Source organism: Neomonachus schauinslandi, chromosome 2 (genome assembly GCF_002201575.2).
Source record: "Neomonachus schauinslandi chromosome 2, ASM220157v2, whole genome shotgun sequence".
In the NCBI taxonomy this organism is placed as follows: Eukaryota; Metazoa; Chordata; class Mammalia; order Carnivora; family Phocidae; genus Neomonachus; species Neomonachus schauinslandi.
The window spans coordinates 123,441,483-123,459,691 of NC_058404.1; the positions used below are offsets into that span (position 1 = coordinate 123,441,483).

Here is an 18,209-nt window from a genome sequence, read left to right on the forward strand (position 1 = left end):
CTAAGTAGAAGTCCAGCATTGCTCTGTGAGAGACTATTATATGGAATATCTCCTGTAGGGTTAGAGAACATTTGTTTTTAGGACATATAGGAAATCATAATCACTTTGGATATGAAGTGAAAGGTTTACTTTAGGTTCACCTCAGTTTATTCATAAGTGTAAATTTTTTCTTTTCAATTTGAATCTGTCTTGCAACCTAAGACTCTTCATTCAGGGCTTTTCTTTAATCCATGTTAATCTGTATTTTAAACTGTTGCTATGAATTTTTCTAACTAAATTTCCATTTTTTATAAATACCTAATATTGAATAAGTTGAAATAAGTAAAGCAGATGAAATTTAAAAATGAATATTTATTCATTAAGAATAAATTTACTAAAAGATCGATTTGAAATTTACAGTTAAAAAGTTAGACTTCCATGTACAGAAATTGTTAAAATGAATTTTTATAGACATTGGGCTGAAATTAATAAGAGATTAATAATAAGATATTATTAATAACCTATTATCAAAACAAGCTCATCAATCAGGTTTTAAAGTGTAGCCATCAACTTGAGAAGTAGCACTGCTTACTGAAATAAAATTCTAGTAGGTGCACAATGCCAAGAGTTCATTTATAATGTTTTCAGTGGTGAAGTAACTGGTACAAAATTAGGAAGAACTAGTTTAAAGAAAGGACAAATGCAAAGCTAGTTAAATTAATATAGCTGTGAATGTCTAAGAAATCATAGGGATTAATTTGGTGAGAGTCATCAGAAATGGGCTTATTTTTTTCTGAGATATCAGTTTATTGAATCTTATTTTTTTTTGAAGACATTGGTTGAGGGCGTCAGAATTAGCATCAGGTTTTATGATTTTTTTTGTAGCTATAAGTTCAAAGACAGTTAAAATCATCCAGCAGTGTTCTTGACATGTAAGAGATTCTCATAATTGTAAAATAAATGTTTTTTAAAAATGCCTTATTTTAATAGATCATTTATTTATCTTGAGGAGTTTTATGGTTGTGTTGTGTTTCTCAAGTGAGTCATTATATACATTAGGATCCACTGTGAAGTATGTCAGAGGTAATTTATTACTAGTATAAAGCCTTTAAGCCTAAGAATATTTAGTGGATTCATAGTTATTTCTATCATGATATTATAGCTACTAGGAAAAAATGCAAATCTCTGAAGGTACCCATAGGAATGCATATGTATGTGCTAAATGTTTGTAGAGAAACAAGATGGTGATGTGCTCTAAAGAAAGATGAGTTACTTTACCAATTGCTTTTACTTAATTTACATTTTTCTCTTTTAACTTGGTCTTTCACTGGATCTGGAAACTCCTGTTTTAGTATTGTTGTTTTTTGACATGAAACACTTGGAATTTAAAGTATTGGGTGGGACTTTGCTTATCCAAGAAGCAAAATAGTTTAATTACATAGAATACTTTGGTTTTAGAAACTCTTCTGCATATAAAATACCCTTCAAATATATAGGTGTATAATATATATCTCATGAAAAATCCAAACTATTGATCCCAGATCAAAATTGATCTCAAACTTATAAAGTAATGGAATTAATTTTGTAATTTTCACTTACAGCAAAAATATTAGAAAATTTACTGCCTACATTTTAAAGGGTATAAATTTGATTTTCAACATTTTATATGTTTCACATAAAAATATTTAAAAACTCAAGCTTCTGGTTTCATATGAAAGACATATACGTACATCTCTCTTCCTTTTACATGGTCCCAAGGAAATAGATTTTTTTTTAAACTATAACATAGCATTAGTTTAATATAAAAAGACAAAGAGATTGAAAATATGATAAATGGAGGCTAGAAACAAGCCAAACATCTGTTTATTAGGCATAGTAGTTAGGAGTATTTGATATAAAAAACAGTAAATTATCCTGAAATGAATAAAGACAGAAGTCTTCAATTAGAAGAACTCAACATAATACCAAGGAGGATGAACTTTAAAAGCCATACATCCCTTTCACATTGCTTTGCATTTTCAGAAGACTAGAATTAAAATACCCTTGAAGCTTCCACAGAGAAAAGTAACTGGGTCACCTACAGAGGAATGAGAAACATACTGATATCCAACACTTTCCCAGCAGCATTGGCAACATTTCAGAGTTAGGAGATGATGGAATAACACTTTCTTGAATTTCCAAGAGGAAATAAATTTGGATATAGAATTCTGCCTTTATACAATATAAATCCAATTAAATGAGTCAAGAGAATAATTTTCTGGTATGCAAGAGCTCGGAAAGTTTAGTACTTCTACATTTCCATGTATAAAGATGCTCCAGCAAAATATAAAAAGGGAAATGAGAGACAGATGATATACCCCTAGAGAACAGAAACTGAGCATTTCCTGGATGAAGTAAAATGAAAACAAATTAATAAAGAAGGCATTTTTAGCTCACTCACGGGGTCATTCTTGAGGAGTCATGGATTTGGTGGCAGAATTTCATTTACTTCTCTATGTGTTTGGCCACACAAATTGGTTTGATAAGGAATAACCATGATATTCAAATTTCTATTTTAATACTGAGTGGTTTTAGATCAATCTATACAAATTGCAGAGGACTTAATTATAATATAAAAATATAAATATTAGAAAACTTAGTATCAATAAAACAAAAGCAAGAAGTGAAAGGTTGGGATGGAGTAAAACGTGCCAAATTTCTTATAGTACACAGAGTCAAGAGATGTCAAAAATTGACAAATCACAGTATAAGTTCTTATATTGTCTGTAATGGTAAATAAAAAAAAAACCCTCTAAGAAACCCAATTACTGTTAAAATAAATTATTTCTGGAAATGGAACTAGAGAGAGGTCAAAGAAGACAATTTTACTGTTCATTTTAGACTCATATATGATTTGATTTTTATTTATACTGTGAACATATTATTTTAAAATAAAAATAAAAATAGTACTCATGAGTTAATGATGAGTATGTATTTCGAATGGCATGATCTCCTGGTACCTGGACTGACCCATTCTCTGCAAACAACCAAAATTCTAGATAAAATAGAAACAAATATATTCATGAGTGCTTCCAAGAATTAGGAAGAAATTAAGAGTACACAGGCTAAAGACTAAATTAAGGAGGGGCCCCAGTGTGGCAGAGCACTGAAGTTCACTTCTACCCTAAGGACCTTTGCCAAACCATATGACATTGAATTTTAATTTTTATAGCCTCCAAGCCCTCCAGGGAATGAAACAAAGCCTTAGACCTCTCATAGTGTGTAGTCTCAAAGAAGATTCATTAATACAGTTAAAACTCCAAAGGGCAAGCTGTACAGGTTAAAAGTGAAATGCAAATAAATCTACCTTTCACACCTACCAGAGGATTTGAGAGAAGTTACTGGTGTTGGGCACTTTGGTTTTGAATGCATATTAGAGGAATTACCCCTGAGAATCTGTTACATTTTGTATTCATTTAATGATGTGAATTGTTAAAAAACACAAAACATCTGTCACAGATATTAACAAAATTAATTTAATTTAATTATTATTATGTTTTAAAGATTTTATTTATTTGACACAGAGAGAGAGACAGCTAGAGAGGGAACACAAGCGGGGGGAGCGGGAGATGGAGAAGCAGGCTTCCCGCTGAGCAGGGAGCCCAATGTGGGGCTTGATCCTAGGACCCTGGGATCATGACCTGAGCCGAAGGCAGATGCTTCACAACTGAGTCACAACAAAATTAACTTTATTAATAAAAATAAGAGCTAATGCTTATATAGTGCTTGTTTTAAACCAGGCACCATTCCAAATGTATAGTAACTCATTTGAATACTACAATTATGATCATTTTTAAAAATGAGGAAACTGGGGAGCACCTCAGTTGGTTAAGTGGCCAACTCTTTCTTTCGCCTTTGGCTCATGTCATGGTCTCGGGGTCCTGGGTTGGAGTCCTATGTCAGGTTCCTGCTCAGTGGGGAGTCTGCCTTTCCCTCTCTCTGATCCTCTCCCACCCCCATGCTCTTTCTCTCTCTCAAATAAATAAAATCTTTAAAAAAGAGAGAAAGTTATAATGGTATATTTAGGCAGAGAGGGCCTATATCAGTCAGGGTCTAGTCAGGACATAGAACTGCACTAGTTATTTTGAGACAGATAATATAAGGGATCATGTATATTGGAGAACTGAAAAGGCAAAGAGGAAACACTAAAGTATCTTGGAAATAGTAACACAGGCAATCAGTGCCACCATTTTTAGGCCTTGGGGAATAAAGGGACTCGGTGGAATTATTAAAACTTGAAAGGTTGGAGAGACGTTTTGTTGCTGGGATTCAACCCTCTGAAGAGGAGGCACAGCTCAGCTGGTGCTAGTGTCTCAGAAGCTCAAAAGTAAGATCAGACCCTTGGGACCCTGAAGATAGTAAAAATATATTGGAAATGGGTTTCAGCTGAACTATTTCACAAGAATCAAAGTTATTCTGACTAAACTATATTGCCCTCAATATTTTTTATAATTTCTCACTGGAACATATATAGAAAGTGCTTTGATTTTTGCATAGTTTTTGGAGTTTATTTTGTTGGTTGGTTAGTTTGCTTGTTGGCATCGTATCATTCACCAACCATTGGTGAGGGAGAGCACATTAAAATGAATTTTCTGAATATAGGCCCATTAATGCAAGTGAAGGATTTAGGCCAATGATTTCTGACACACTGGAGAGTGATTTGGTCACAGTGCACTTAGATACTTTGTGTATTTCCATTACATTTTGAAGTCTATATACATTTTCATATAATTGACTTCATTAGTTCAGAAAATGGGTTTGATATGCAAGCAGCAAGAATAGGTGCTGTTGGATACCATCTTCATCAGAGCAGAGAAAGAATAGTGAAGGCAACTCCTGAGCCAGATACATTGGGATAAGCCAGATTCTAGGAGCTTGCATTTTGATTGGGTGCTATCAGTACTTACACAGATGGTGAGAAGAATGCTGTTCTACAGTTTTAGCTATTTTTGATTGCCCCACATAGGTCTCAGAAGTAAATAATAACTTCATGAAGAAATGATTTTATCTTTACTCTTCAGTTGCTAAAAAAATTTTGCACTCTCCATGTGTTTTGAGAATGAAATCTGTCCTGACTTTGAAGGTGTCATGATTATTTAAAACGAACAACAGCAAAATGACTCATATTCTAGATAATCTCTGAGGTTTAAATTTTGCTATATTTGTGGCATCATCTGAAACCGATTCCTACATTCTATCAACCAGTCATTATGTTGTAGCTTATGGGGTGATAAAAAAAGAGAAAATATGTTACAAGTGACATGGAAATGACTAGACTATAACTCCATCATTTAAATCCTTGAAGCCAACATGACTACATGTGCAACCCTACATATGGTATAAAAATGATATCATTAATGCCATTAAAACCTCTTTATAATAAATTCATGACTAAGGAAACATGACATTTAGAAATCGACTTAAAATGTCTAATTATCTTACTTAGGATGCATATATTCATGAGGAGTAAACCTTGTGTCACTGCATTTAAATGTTTGAGAATTCATATCTCTTTTCAAAATTGCCTCCACTGATGAAGAGGAGGTACACTGGATTCATTTATAGAAATCTCACTGACACAGTTAACACAGACATCTTTTGACCAATTCACAACATTAAACTTTTGAGGACCTGGTCATCATTATATACAAAAGTATGTACTAATGGTCCTTATGTTGGCATTTTTACAGACAAACAATAGTCCCATTGTATTATTACAGATGTCTAAGGGAAAAGATGTTTTTCCATCACGTAAATTTAAAATGTAGTTACTAAGTAACATTATATTAGTATCATCCTCACAAGTACTTAGGGAACAAATATGGAAAACTCTATCAGCTTCATGTAAGTTAAAATGACATTGATAGAAAAATATAAAAAAAGGGGAAGGGAAAAGGTCAGAGATATGAGGAGTATAAAGTAGAGAGATAATGGGAAGAAGTATTTATGTTGTAATATTTGAGGGGGTACAGAGTGACATAAGGAAAACTAAAGTGGAATCATGTTGGAAAAATTGTAGCTACACAAATTCATTTGCTACTATGGGAAAGAATTGCTGCTTTTCAGTTAAGAAGCAAATACATAGGTCATATGATACATGTCTTTCTCTGTTTGACTTATTTCGCTCAGCATAATACCCTCCAGTTCCATCCACATCATTGCAAATGGCAAGATCTCATTCCTTTTGATGGCTGCATAATATTCCATTGTATATATATACCACATCTTCTTTATCCATTCATCTGTCAATGGACATCTTGGCTCTGTAGACACTGGGGAGGGTATGTGCTTTGGTAAGCGCTGTGAATTGTGCAAGACTGTTGAATCTCAGATCTGTACCTCTGAAACAATGCAATATATGTTAAGAAAAAAAAAAAGAAGAAGGTAGCAGGAGGGGAAGAATGAAGGGGGGGAAATCGGAGGGGTAGACGAACCATGAGAGCCGATGGACTCTGAAAAACAAACTGAGGGTTCTAGAGGGGAGGGGGTGGGAGGATGGGTTAGCCTGGTGATGGGTATTGAGGAGGGCACATTCTACTTGGAGCACTGGGTGTTATGCACAAACAATGAATCATGGAACACTACATCTAAAACTAATGATGTAATGTATGGGGATTAACATAACAATAAAAAAGTTAAAAAAAAAAAGAAGCAAATACATAGGAAGAAATTCCTTCATTCACCAGCCTTTCCAGTACCCTCTAGTATCTCCTGTTGGCCGAACCCAACAGAGAGCCATCTGACAAATACAGTTTGAAGATTCCCAGGTTTGGAGCTGGGACCATAAATAGCTGAAAATCTGGTACATTTCACTCCCTTGACCACTTGGTATTCATATGCATCTTTTTACTAACATTTGAATTTCCACATAATATTCCAAACAACTCTATGTTTCTGCCTAATATGATACAACTATCTTTTGTATAACAAAAGTTTTTTCACTCTCCTAAATGAGGAGATACAAGTTTCCAACAGTGATTGCCTCCATCTCTGGCCAAATTTAGTCATAGCCTATCTAAATATTTTGTTATCTAAATACTGTCATAAATTGTTACTGTATGGTTTTTAATTGTTACCTAAATACTGAATCATACTTTGTTAACTTCTTTTTTTCTTTTTAAAAAATATTTATTTATTTATTTGAGAGAGAGAGAGAGCATGCTCATGAGTTGGGGGGAGGGGGAGGTGTCAGGGTTGGGAGAGAGGGAGATGGAGAGACTCTCCAGCAGGCTCTCCGCTGAGTGTGGAGTCCAATGTGGGCTCACTCTCACAACGCTGACATGACTTGAGCTGAAATCAAGAGTCGGTAGCTTAACTGACTGAGCCACCCAGGTGCCTTCTTTGCTTTTTTTTTTTTTTTTAATTTTTATTTATTTATTTGACAGAGAGAGACACAGCAAAAGAGGGAACACAAGCAGGGGGAGAGGGAGAAGCAGACTCCCAGCTGAGCAGGGAGCCCGATGTGGGGCTCGATCCCAGGATCCTGGGATCATGACCTGAGCTGAAGGCAGACGCTTAACGACTGAGCCACCCAGGCGCCCCACACCCAGGTGCCTTCTTATAAAACTTTTAGAAAATAAGAAGGAGAGGGAGAAGAAGGAAGATGAAAATAGTTAACACACACACACACACACACACACACGGAGAGAGAAGGAAATTTATATGAATAGCTGCCACGGCTGTAGACGATATTTCTGACTTCTTTCTTCTGCCACCCTCTCCATGTTTCCTTTTCCCTCAATCAGCGTGTCAGTTGTTGAGGGTTCTTTACCTAATGGAAGACCAAATCTTCATTTTTGAAGGATATGAACACTTAATGATTCTTCCTTTTTTTGGTTGATGTGATTTTCTAAAAATCTTCTGTTGGAGATAGAAAGATTAAGAGGAATTTCGAAGAATGCCCCGATAAAGTTTTTCCTGCCTTCACTGTGTATCAGCAATTCAGATTTCACTTGTTAATTGTGACAAATCACCGCAGTCAGTAGAGTAACCTCGACTTTGTTTCAGTAGCATCAGTAGCCCAAAATGCTAGTTGACACTGAACTTTCAAATCTGTAGAATCAGAGTTGTGTCTCTAAGTGGAAGCATTCCTCTGTTGGTAACCAAGACTTATAAATAAGTAGAGCTCAAAGTTATGGAGACAGCAGGCAAACATTGTGTGTGTTACTGGTGAAATAATGACAAGGGGTACTTGATATATATTGCATATGGAGCACCATGTATGCTTAAACCCTGTCCTCCCAAGGCCTTGTCTCGCAACTGGCACCTTAATTGAGTTTTCAGCAAGCCCTTCTGTTGTTCTTTTAGATCGGCTGCTTTTAACTGATGATGGTATGTTAGACCTAGTGAATTCTGTGAGCACAAGCCCGATGCTACATTTCTTTTACTGTGAAATAAGTTCTTTGATCAGGAGTAATGTCTAGAATACTGTAACAGTAAATAAGCCATTCTCTTAAGTCCAAGGAGGGCAGTACTGGTGATAGAATTATTGGCAGGGAAGACAGATGAGGTCCTTTCTTGTAATGACCTTTTTAAGGTTTTGAAGTCAGGGTTATACTCTGTCCTTAAAAGAGAGTAAAGTATTCTTTTTCCTCCTATTCTCTCAGTTTATTTATTTTTTGCAAGATTGATTTATTCTTCCTTAAATGTTTGTAAGGATTCACTGTTAAAGTCTAGAGCTGAGATTTTACTTGTGGGAGGGTTTTAAAGAAAGGATTCAATACCCTTATCTATGAAATGTGTGTTTCTGATGATTTGGCATCTGGCGTCTTGTTGACCTTGGAGAGACTGCCCCTTCCAGGATCAGCCAATTACTGGAGATAGCAAATGTCTCTCCTGCAAGTGTTCCTTTCTTATGCAAACTACCAATCCAGAGCTCACCATCAACCACCTACTCTATGGGGTTCTCACACTAGGAGCCTTTATTCGCTGACTTTAATCATCCCAAGGACAGGTAACCAGACAAGGAACAGCCCACTATGCTGAAGAGCCTGCTGAAAGTACTCAAATTAGCCAATCCTAAACCTGCATACCCTACCTCACTGTTCTTCCTGTGGAAACCACAGTAAAGGCTCTCATCCATATTTTCCCCTTTCTGCCTCCCCACCAATCTTGGTGCTTTTCTGTGTGAGCCCCTATGACACTGGGATCTGTGAGTATAACAAACTTTTAACAAACTTTGTTTTCAAAGAGTCATCTCTCAATCTGTTCACCTTGACATACCTAAATAATAATAAAACCTGTTTTTATACACCTTAATAGATATTGGACTATTTATATTTTGTATTTTTTCTTTTGTCTGCTTTTATTACTTCAACTTTTAGAGAAATATATCCACTTCTTCCAAATTGGCAAATATATTTGTTTAATCATAATATTCCTGTCTTTTTTGTCTGTAAGATTTATAGTGATGCCCCTTCTTTTCCCCAATATTGGTAATTTGTGTTTTCTCCTCCCTCCCTCCCTCCCTCCCTCCCTCCCTCCCTCCCTCCCTTCCTTCCTTTTTTCTGTAATCAATCTTACTAGAAGTTTGTCAGTATTTATAATCTTTTTTTATTTTTATTTTTATTTTTATTTTTTTTTTTTTTAAAGATTTTATTTATTTATTTGACAGAGAGAGACACAGCGAGAGAGGGAACACAAGCAGGGGGAGTGGGAGAGGGAGAAGCAGGCTTCCTGCCAAGCAGGGAGCCCGATGCGGGGCTCGATCCCAAGACCCCAGGATCATGACCTGAGCCGAAGGCAGACGCTTAACGACTGAGCCACCCAGGCGCCCCTATAATCTTTTTTTAAAGAAAACTTTTAACTTTGTTGATTTTCTCTGTTCTATATTTTCTATTTTATTGATTTTCTTTATAATTTTTCTTTGTGCTTTTCCTAGGTTTGATTTGTTTTTCTTTTGTTTTCTTTTTCTAGTGTCTTGAAATCAAAGCTCAATCAATGATTTTTGGCTTCTTTTTGATTATATGTATTTTTAAAGCAATAAATTTCCTTTATATACTGCTTAGCTGTATTCCTCACATTTTATGTTGTTTTTAATTTTCACTTAGCTTAAAGTATTAATTCACATTTTTATCTGACCAATTTAGAAGAGTACTATTTAAATTTTATTATTAAATTTGGCCATTATTATTAAAGTTGGCTTTTTTTTTGAATTGTCATTCTTTCAAGCTTGCTTCCATTATGAAAAATAGAATTCAATTATTTTAATGTATTAAAAATTTAGTCTTTCTTTATGGATCAGCATGTGATCAACTTTTTGTGTGTGTATGTGGAAGGAGTGCCCCATCGTCACTTTGTGATATCTGTAGAGTTTTCCTTAATGCATTAAAATATTCTTAATAATACACACCATTTTATCTGCAGGCTCTTTCAATATCAGGAGATAGAATTTATCAGACGTTGCCAATTCAGTTTTATTTGGAACATCCTCATTATTTGCAACAATTACTTCCAAGTGTTTTGAAATGTATTTTTATGAACCAATATATGAATTTTTAGTGTCAGTAGGAAAGTTACTTTTTGAAAGAAAAGATGGCATTAAATGGGAGGTTAGTAATTTTTTTCTCAATCTTCTAATGAGCCTTTTATGAATATCATTATTCAAGAATGTCCTTTTAAAATCTTAATTTTACCTTGGGCCACTGTCACACATTTAAGACCATTGCTTTGAAGTTGATTTTAATTTGTCTTAACTTTACACAGATTATTTATTTCTTAAAGGTAGATATTCTGTTTTCATTGTTGTTCTTTCTGGTTTGTATCATATTAGGTACATACTAGGTTCTCAGCATATAGTTCGACATTTAAGGAAGAATATAAATCAGAAGATTCTCTTTTTTCTTATAAGCAGTATTTACCTTAAAGGAAGAAGAATGTAATTATGAAATATTTAATGAGCCTAGAAAGGAGATGAAATCCTTGTCAAATTGTTATATAGTCTAAAAGGAACACTTGCTATTATCTACATAAAAGTTGAAAAAAAGCTGAGAAAATAGATTTATCTTTTATGTTATAACTTGCATGTAGTCTAGTTGCAGTGTTTTTGTGCCTATATTTTCTGAAATCGAAGGCTGTTTGAGGGTATTTTTATCCTCTGTATCAATATAACTTGTTGGATGTTATCTTTACATGAATATGAATATACCTTTTACTTTATTTTTTTTAAGTTTTATTAAAAAAAAATTTTTTTAAAGTAGGCTTCATGACCAATGTGGGACTTGAACTCACAACCCTTAGACCAAGAGTCTCATGCCTTAACAATTGAGCCAGCCAGCTGTCCCTGAATATACTTTTTAAATATTAAAATTATTTTACTTATTTTCAAATGCTACCATGTATCTAAACTTTTTTCATTATGTTTTGAATTTTTCTTAGCTGGGTAAGATTGATGTGGGAAACAAAGGCAAAAGAAAAAAAATTAAATGTCCTTACAACTTACAGCCTGTTGATAAGCCCTTGAGATAGGCAGAGTGACCTTCCTGGAGAAACTCAACTGTCTTAATGTTAATACTTTGCTAAGGGCAAAAGGCAATTTTAGCTTAATATTATCCCACCTCCAGAATCCTGTAAATTTCCTTTAACATACAAAAATTCCTTTGGGATCTTTCTTTATCTCTATCTTCTCCTTCTCCCCAAGATACATGTCGGCAATCATCCCCCAAGCATATGGCCCACTGATATACATCTGAAGGGTCCCATGACTAAGGTTTTATTAGACAGTAATAAATGACCTTTTCCCAACAATAGCTAGCTCCCTCAAGGTCTGGAAACCTTGCTTCCAAATTCCTTAGAGACTTAAACTATCCCTAACCCCTTCCCAACTTGAAAGTATATAATCAGTCAACCCTCACAACCCCAGTGCAGCTCTTTCTGCCCACGGGTCCTATCCCCATGCTTTAATAAAACCACCTTTTTGCATCTCAAGAATTATTTCTTGACCATTCGCTCTGAACCCCAACATTTTCACATGAAGATAAGTCAAGCCTACATAAAAATAGAAAAATATGAAAGTCATTTATTGTTTGCCAGTGTTCATTGTGTGTTCAGATTTTCTCAATTTGTTCTATTTCCAAAATTCTTTCCTGACCTAGCACTTTATTTTCTTGGTAACCTATCCCATTTATTTTTTAAGTTAGTTCAGTATGCTAATTCTTTTTCATAGTGGTGGTGAGCCACCATTACAGTGGTTCTAACGGCTTCAGAGAATCATCAGTTTAGTTGTGTTTGCCCTAAACATAATTTCTAGGACTATATGATAAGCATCAATTTAACTTGAGATAAGAGTTTGCTCTCAGATAGAGATTACTGTGAAAATAACTGTAGAGGTTTTTTTGCTTGTTGGTATCAGGTATTGTATATATCCAATTTAGAAAAATCATTTCAAAGAATTGATTATCTTTCATGTGTTGATCTGATCTTATACTGTTGCAAATTTTGGAGAATTTATTTTTAGTACCTGTTCTGAAGTATAGCTGATTTGAGCTTCAATATTCTCAGGATTTTCAATGATAATTTTGTTATTTTTGATTAAAATAAACACTGCAAAACAGGAAACAAACCTAAAAATTACATTATTGTAAATGTTAAAATTTGTGTTCAACTTGTTCATTTAAATTGCTTATTAAATTTAAAATAGTCACAGTTAAATTTCAAATTTAGCATGAGATTGTGTAGAAAATTTGGGTTTTATGTATGCATTAGAAGTTTTAAAATTTGAAACCCATTGATTCTGTGTGATATTTATTACATTTAAAAACTATGCGCCTATATTGAATGAGGATTTTTTATTATTTAATCCATCATGTGTAGGTATATGGTGCAATATTAATGATGCTTGGGAACAGTAAACACTTGGAATTACCTATTATCATCCACTGTAATCTTAATTGAGAGTTTAAAACTATACTCCCATCATTACACCATCAAGTGGTAGAAGCTGTTCTATAATTCAAGGACACAGTGGGTCACTTACATCTATAGCCCATCCTCTCTCTTGATCTCATATGAATGTACAGTTGCCTCTCTGACATTTCCACTTGGATTTCTAATTGCTATTTTTCATTTTAATGCAGCCAAATCCAATTAATTCTTGTAACTTCTTTATTTGCTCTAATTCCAGACAAATAGCATATAAGTATTGTAAAACACAACTCAAGTGATAAAGTTAGGCAGATAAAGTTTTGAAGGAAGTAAACTTTCAGCTGGCTCTTAAAGTTAATTTAGTGGATTGAGAAAGATGAAAAAAAAAAAAAGACATATTTTTAACTTCCCAGGGCAGCTATTTATTCTCTTTCATTTCTTGTTTCTGTTTTTGTCATGAGTATCTGGATTTTCTTTTTTTCTTTTCTTTCTTTCTTTGAAAGAGAGAGAGAGAGAGAAAGAGAGCATGCACGTGTGAGCTTGTGAGCAGGAGCGGGGGAGGGGCAATGGAGAGAGAGAGAATCTTAAGCAGGCTCCAGGATCAGCGTGAGCCTGACTCGGGGCTCCATCTCAAGACCCTGAGATCATGACCTGAGCTGAAATCAAGACTCGGATGCTTAACTGACTGAGCCACCCAGGTGCCCCTATCTTGATTTTCTTTGAAGCTTAAATTGCTCAAATTCCCTTTGGGATGGAGGTTATTTTTAACATCATTGTAAAATATCTGTTGTGTTGTCAGTATTCTTAGAAGGTACATACTAGTGTGAGTTTATTTTGCTAAAAGATTTTGCTTCAAGCTTCATCATAAAGGTATCCCTTTCCTCTTTAGAACGGTATTATTGGATCATTATTATAACTAGATTTTGCCATTTGCTCGTAGATCCAGAATTATATGCGTAAAATCAGTGTTTCTCAGTCCTGGCTTGGAAAGCTTCTTAGAATCAGCTAGAGAACTTGAAAAAATGCCAGTGTCAAGTCCCCACCCCTAGATATTATGAATTAATTATTGTGGAGTGGGGCCCAAGTATCTATATTTTTTGAAGCTCTCAGACTATATTAAGACAAGTGCATGTTGGAAACTGAGTTAGAATATACTATAATTGGGGCACCTGGGTGGCTCAGTCAGTTAAGTGTCTGCCTTCAGCTCAGGTCATGATCCCAGGGTCCTGGGATCGAGCCCTGAATTAGATTCCCTCCTCAGCAGGGAGCCTGCTTCTCCTTCTCCCTCTGCCACTCCCCCTGCTTGTGCTCTCTCTCACTTACTCTCTCTTTCTCAAATAAATAATTAAAATCTTAAAAAAAGAATATACTGTAATTTATACTAAGTTTTACACAATGTTATGTCTCCCTTACTTTCTAATTAGTTTAATTTTAAGCCCTTATCCAATTATTCATTCATTCATTCATTCAGCATATATTTATTGAGGGTTTAGCATGAGCAACTCTAGGTATGTAGGAACATAGATGTGGGCAAGACATATAAGATCTTTGCCTTCATGGAAAAAATATTTTAGTGCAGAGGGGGAAAGGAGGGCATAAGTAAAAATATTAAATAAATGTGACTTTTTTCTGTTGGGTGTAATGAGTCAGGAAGAAAATATACAGGATTCTGTGAAAGAGAGGAATGACAGAAATATGGGACAGGTTGATACTCCCAGAAGTTTTCTCTGATAAAATAGCATTGAGTTAAGATCTAAATGAGAAGAAGCCAATGGTGAAAAGAGGCTAAGGAAGATTGTTCCAGACAGAAGGAGCTTATAGCACCAGAGCCCCAGGGAGAAAAAAACTTGACATATTTGAGGAACAGAAGGAAAATTAGATGGGTGGCTTTCAGATAAGAAAAATCAGTTATTTGAATTGATGTTCCCCCAAAGGTAATTTATCATTTCTCTCTGATTGATTTCAAGATTTTTTTTTTTTTGTCTTTAGTTTTCAGCAATTTGATTATGACGCCTGTGGGTATAGATTTACTTAGGTTTATCTTGTTTGAGGTTCTTGAATCTGTGGGTTTATATCTTTTGTCAAATTTGGGAATTTTTAGCCATTATTCCTTCAAATATATATACATATTTGATATATATATAAAATAATATATAAATAATATGTAATATATAAATAAAAATATAAATATATTTATATATATTTATCCCTGCACTCTTTCTTCTCTCCTTTTGAGTCTCTGACACAAATGTTAGACCTTTCGGTATTTTCCCACAGATCCATAAGGCTCTGTTAATTCTTTAAAATCTACTTAAAAATCTACTTTCTCTTTGTTGTTCTGATTTGGGTAATTTCTACTGATCTATCTTTAAGTTGAATGACTCTTTCCTTTATATCTCCATTTGGCCACTTAGCTCATCCAGTGAGATTTTAAAAATTTGTTAATTGTATTTCCCATTCTAAAATTGTCATTTAGTTTTTCTTTGTATACTCTAGATTCTTACTAAGAGTTTTTAATTTTCCATTTATTTCAAGGATGTTATAATTGCTCCTTGGTACTTTTGTATGATATTTGCTTTAAGCTCCTTGTCAGATAATTCCAGCATCTGTTTCATTTTGTTGGTGTCATCTCTTGATTATTTTTTCTCATTTGAGTTGAGTTTTTCCTTTTCCTTCATATGATGAGTAATGTTGGATTGTGTCCCAGGCATTTTCAGTACTATGTTAAGAAATTCTGGTTCCTACTTAAATCAGTTTTAGCAGATAGTCAATTTATTTGGGTTTAGGGCACACATCCTGGACCATTTTTGTGACTGTAGTTTAGATGTCAATTTAGTATTTAAAATCTTTGCATTGCTATTTTGTTCTAACTTGTTTGTGTGATACCCAGGGGCCAATTTGAGACTTGGACAGTATTTTACATGACATTTCAGTTCTCAGAGCTTTTACTTTGTTGATTTGATTCTGGTTTCACCCATGAGCCACTTGGGGGTATACCAAGGCCTTCATATACAGATTTAATTAATTCCTTTCTCCAGCTTTCTCTTTTCTATAATCCACTCCTCTCCTGCCACTCTCTAGCTTGAAGGAGGTAAGGTGCTGTCTTTTTGTTGTCATATTTAGTACAGAGTGGAGTTGGGTGACAAGGCTCTGCCCTGTAATTTCTGCATCATCAGGTGGGGAGCAGGAGAGTGCACTTCATTAGTGCAGCACATAAATGGTTATTAGGGTTCTGCTCCTCAGTCTCCACAGCACCTGGTGGAGGGGCAGGGTGCAGACTTTTTAGCAGTATTTCTGTGGAGAAAGAGTGAGTGTAGTCAAAAGTGCTACAGGGATTTCTTCTAACTGGTTCTTTGGCTAGACAGAACAGGACAGGCTTTTCTTGAGGCTGTTTCTTTCTTTTTTTTTTTTCCCCCTGTGTCAGTTGATATTTCCAGGTTGTGAGCTACTCGTGTGTCTAACCTAGGATGTATAGGAGGGAAAAGGAAAACCAATTTAGGGAATTAATTGAATTAACTGTCAGCTCTTCCCTTGAGTCCTGAGGGTTTTAGTCTACTTTATATTCTCTGCTCCTTAGGGACTTCTGATAGCTATATTTGATCCAGGATTTTAGTTGTAATTTACAGGATTAGGGTGGGATGTGCTTATTCCATTTTGTCTGGAACTGAAAGCCCCCTATTTAATTTTCAAGCTTTTAGTTAGTTGCTTTCTGTATTCCATCTAGGGAATTTAGATGGATTCAGTGGGACAGGCAAGATGGATTATGTTTATTCCATTTTAACTGGAGCTAAAATTTCCTGTATTTGATTTTTTAGTGCTCAAATATAAGTATCTTTTTAAAAAATTATTTTCCAATTATTTGTTATAGTATTTAGAAATACATACTGCATACTGACCTTATATCCACTGATCTTGAGAAATTCACTTATTTTTTCTAATAGTTTATATGTAGTATACTTTAGATTATTTGCATACAAAGCCATATAATCTATGGAAAATGACTTTGCCATCCCTATGCCTTTTATAATGGTGATGATGAAGATGATTATCATGTTTTAGTGTACTGGCACTGGCACCAGCACAATGTTGAATAAAATTAATGAGAATGAACATCTTTATTTAGTTTCTGGGAGAACATTTCAATATTTCACTATATTGCATAATATGAACAGTAATTAAAAATAATCTTTATCATTAAAAGAAGTCCTTTCTATTTCTGTTTTGCTAAGAGTTTATTTTGGGAATATGTATTACACATTAATTTTTTTACATTATTGGGGATAGTTATGATTTTTCTTCTTCATTCTCTTATTTAGTAAATTACACTGATTGCTTTTTTGGATATGAATTCATTTTTTGCATATATTGAATAGTCCCATCTGTTCATGATATAATATCCTTTTTATATGTTATAACAATTTACTTGCTAATATTTTATTTAGGACTTATGCTTCTGTATCCATGGGATAGATTGTTCTTTAATTTTTCTTTTTAGTAATTTCATTGTCAGGCTTTGATATCGTGGTTATGGTTACCTCCTAAATTAAGTTGGTAACTGTTGCCTCTTTTCTTCTTTTCTGGAGGAATTTGTGTGGGATTGGTGTTTTTCCTTAAATGCTTCTTAGAATTCACTGGTGAAACCATCTGAGACTAAAATTTTTTGAGGTAGTTTTAATAATATTAAATTCCTGTAGTAGATTTAGGGACTATTTTTTAACTTTTTTCTTGTGCCAGTTTTCTTTCTATTATATTTGTTGGTCAGTCTTGCTAGATTTTTAAAATCAATTTTGTAGATCTTTTCAAATAACCATTTTGTGGCTTTGTTGATTTTCTATTTTCTATTTATTGCTCTTGCTGTCTTTGAAAAAAACTTTCCACTTTATTTAGGTTTAATTAACTGTTTTTCTAGATTTTTAATTGGATGCTTAGATATTTGATTTTGATTATTCCTCTCCATAAATTTCCCTCTAAGCCCCATGTCAGCTGCATTCCACACATTTTGATACATCATATTTTCATTATCATTAACTTTAAAATATTTTATTACTTCCATTATAATTTGTTCTTTGGCCTGTCAACTTGAAAATAATGAGCCACAAAGAAAGGCAAAGGAATGTTTATTTGGGATTAAAGAATTAGAATTTGGGGAGCACTGATTCAGTAAGAAACCCAAATAGTATTTCCACTTGTAGGGTGAAAGCAAGAGGTTTTTATGAGAAAAAGGAAGGGGGCAATTACATAATTTGAAAATATGGAAAAAAAGTTTTTCTGTGGGTGTTAAGAAGCTAAACGACTCTGGATTATACATTGATTGACTACTGGTTCTATCT

General features: G+C 34.3%; 1 protein-coding gene across 1 annotated transcript in view; it reads left to right on the plus strand.

The window, feature by feature from the left end:
* Positions 1–18,209, plus strand: part of STPG2 (sperm tail PG-rich repeat containing 2) — a 307,549-nt gene that overhangs the window by 157,681 nt on the left and 131,659 nt on the right. The window lies entirely within an intron of this gene.